This window comes from Marmota monax, unplaced genomic scaffold (assembly GCF_021218885.2).
Source record: "Marmota monax isolate L192 unplaced genomic scaffold, Marmota_monax_Labrador192_F-V1.1 WCK01_AAM20220418_F8-fsc00047, whole genome shotgun sequence".
Lineage (NCBI taxonomy): Eukaryota > Metazoa > Chordata > Mammalia > Rodentia > Sciuridae > Marmota > Marmota monax.
The window spans coordinates 10,821,294-10,824,599 of NW_026692072.1; the positions used below are offsets into that span (position 1 = coordinate 10,821,294).

At 52.2% G+C, this 3,306-nt stretch overlaps 1 long non-coding RNA gene across 1 annotated transcript; it reads left to right on the forward strand.

The window, feature by feature from the left end:
* The first annotated feature begins 277 nt into the window (after positions 1–277).
* LOC124099702 (uncharacterized) lies at positions 278–2,263 on the forward strand. The gene is made up of 2 exons (XR_006854055.1): positions 278–791; positions 955–2,263. It is a non-coding gene; the product is annotated as an uncharacterized LOC124099702 (long non-coding RNA).
* Positions 2,264–3,306: the final 1,043 nt, after the last annotated feature.

Consider the following 3,306-nt stretch of genomic DNA (forward strand, 5'->3'; position numbering starts at 1 on the left):
GGCGTAACATGCCTAAAACCAAACTGCATCCACAGCCGCCTCCTGCTTTCCCTTTGGTATGTCACCCCAGCGCCCTCCTGGCTACATGTGCAGATGCCTGGGGAGGTCACCATACACCTGCAACTCTCCCTCCTCCCCTTCCTCCCCTGCTCTCCAGTGTGGCCCTAGCTCAAGGGACCGCGGCCAACAAGCTCCCTGGAGGCCTCCACGGCTGAGCCCACGTGCCCGCCGTCCCCAGGCCTCCAGCCGAGTCCTTCCGCCCCCTCCTGGGGTGAGTTCGTCGGCCTCCACCACCGCGAAACCTGAACGGCGGTGCACCATGTTTTCTGGGCTATGGCAGCGAGGCCACAGTACCTGCTGGGTTCATGAGCGGGAGGAGGAAGCATGGCGCTAAGGAAAGCGGGGAGCAGCGGAAGGTCACAGCCCGAGGGTTCCGAATGCCCTCCTGCCACACACAGCATGGCGGCGGCCCGAACCCGCGCCCGACTTCCGTTTCCTGTGCGGGATTCGTCACTTCCTCTCCGGTGCTCTGGAGCCCCTCAGAGGCTGGGAACCTGAGGCGGTCTGGCTGGCTTCGCCCGCTGGTCTCCTCTCTTCTTGCCTGGTCTCCAGGGCAGCCGCCGCGGCCCCGAGGCTCAGCGGCCCGCGGCTTGTCCCGCGTGGAGGGATCCACGAGGTCAGGAGGGATGGAGCCGGGGTGGCGGAGGCGCGTCCACTAGGCTCGTGATGAAAAGCCACCCCGCGCCGTCGTGGGGCTCGATGGTGGCCGACGGGGCGCGCGTGGGCAGACGGTGCGCAGTACCCGGGGCTTCGTGGGCGCGTGGAGCGCGCACGGGGTGGGGGGGGGCTCGGAAACCCCGAAACTCTTTCGGGTTTTGTTGGCCATACTGCGGCCAACACCGTGCCCCTGGGCGACATCCACAGCCCTCTTCCTTTCCTTTCATTTTGAGACAGAATCTCGCTGATCTCCAACTTGCAATCCTCCTGCCTCGGCCTCCTCAGTCTCTGGGATTCCTGGTACCTAACCACATACCGGTCTCTTTAGTTTTAACCATTAAACTGTTTTTACCATCCACTGACCACTGTGCTTCTGGTAAACCTTCTGGCTTCTGAGGCCACGTCTAGGATGAAGAGCCTCAATTGGGTAGTTTTCATGGGTGGCAGGCCCCATTCTTCACCTCCTTTTATTGAGATGGCAGTGAAAAGCCAAGGCAAATAGCCCTATTAAAGGGGCTGAGAAGGTCACAGGAGACCAGAGCCTTTGACCTTTATTTTTTAAATGGACTCTCCCTTGAAGGAGCTTACCACCGATGTTGACGTGCAAATAGACACTGTGGGACTTGAAAGTAAGAGAGATTTTGCCACAGTCCTTAGGAAAGATGGTCACCAAACGAGTACCTCCTGACGGCAGACCTAATGAGCAAGACCACAGCCTCCTTCACCGTGGCATTGGACCAGGCTGCAAAGCTCGCTCTCCCTCAGAGGTGGCCACATCCTGCTCTGCTTAGTTGTTATATATTGTTTCTAACCTGAATTTTGTGGGGTGGGTAGGGGACAGGGGGACAGAGTGCATCAGAGTCCCCAGGTAGCTGAGGAATTCATGGAATCTGTACAACTCTCACTATTGCCCAAGTTACAGTGCCGGGTAAAACTGGAAGACTTTTCCCAAGTTTACTACACAGCAAGTAAACCACTGAAAGTCAAGAGTAACAGGCTTGAACAATTGGAGAGCAGAAGGTGGCAAGGGATTTCATTTGATAACGGGAACATAGCTTTCTTGTTTAATAAAATGCTTTAAAAATTCATCAGTGGTTTTCAGTAATTAGCATATAAATTTCAGTTATCAATGGGTTCATAACAAACAGACTCATTAGGTACCCCACTCAGTCATCTATCTACATGAAAAGTTCTGCTAAATTGTATTTGTGGGCATTGATCAAAACTAATGGGAAAAAAGATTAAGATAAAAATCATGGGATTAAATTTTTAATTAGTTTGCTCCCTGAACAATTGTGTGGTGTGCCATGGTGATTGATTGGCTACTTCTGCCTGCCTGGGAGGATGTGGTTCTGCCACCAAACCTCTGCACATAAGAGGGTTTTACAAAGGCCATTTTATTCAGTTATCCTTCTCTTTATTCCTGCTTAACAAGAAATTGAAAAGGAAAGGAAAGTCTGGGGCCTCAAACTCCCTCGTCTGGTGAGACATATAAAATATGAGCTGAGGGCTTCAGTCAGTTCACTAATAAACCTTCCAAACTTAACATGTCTAAATGGAATTCTTCATTTCCTGCCCGATCTCTTCCTGTCTTGGGGTCCTTATTTCAATGACTGGAACCATCACACATCATTGGCAAAGACCCAGGAGCAATCTTGATTCTGTTTTTCATCAGCTTTTCTTCCAAAGCAAATAAATTCATTGCTTTCGTCCTTACCACCTAGCCCGGGAGCCGCCATCTTGACTAGGTTCACTGCAACACCCTCCGAGGTTGGTTTCCCTGCTTCTAAGCCTGGGATCTGTTTCCACCATCCCAGTCCCTTCACCACAGAGCAGCAGCCAAAATATCTGTTGAAACATAAGTTTAGGATCTATTTCTTCTGTGTTTAGGACTATGCAGTATGTTCCTGCGTTGATCCCTGGGCCCTTCCAGGCCCTGAGGATCGGGGCTCAAGCTGGGCCCACTCAAGGGACCTAGACACACCATTTTCAAGGGGTGACAAGTTTCATCTTGCATTAGCTCAAGTTCCATTTGCCTGAAACCCTCTCCTCCTGTCCCCCGTATTCACAGGGCTGACCTCTCTTGTTTAGGTGTGAACTTAAATATCATCCTGACCCCCCAACTAAAGTAGCCTCTAGGTCCAGTGACATCATCTGGCTCAGTTCCATCAATGTCGCTATTCTCTGCGTCTTCTTCCCTTGTTCACCGACTACCTTCTCCCCGAGCCCTAATATATCAGCTCCATAAAGGAGAGCTTGTCTTGGGCCTCAGTGTTCCTCGGGAATAGTCTCCAATGGACGCATGAGTCCATGAAGGAATGGATCCCACCGGCCCCAAAGCTGTTACCATCTCACCTCAGACGCCCCGAAACAGAAGGCTGGGAAAGTCAGGAGGAGAAGCCGGGTCGGGTGGACCCTGACGCACACGATGTGGACATGGACACAGTGGAGAGAGGAAGAGAAGCACTTGGGATGGAGGGTCGAGGGACAGTGAAGGAAAACGGGAATGACGTGGAACAACTCTCAGGTAAGTTCTAGAAATCGGAAATCTTGTACAAGCGCATGCACACACACATTCCAGTGCGAGGA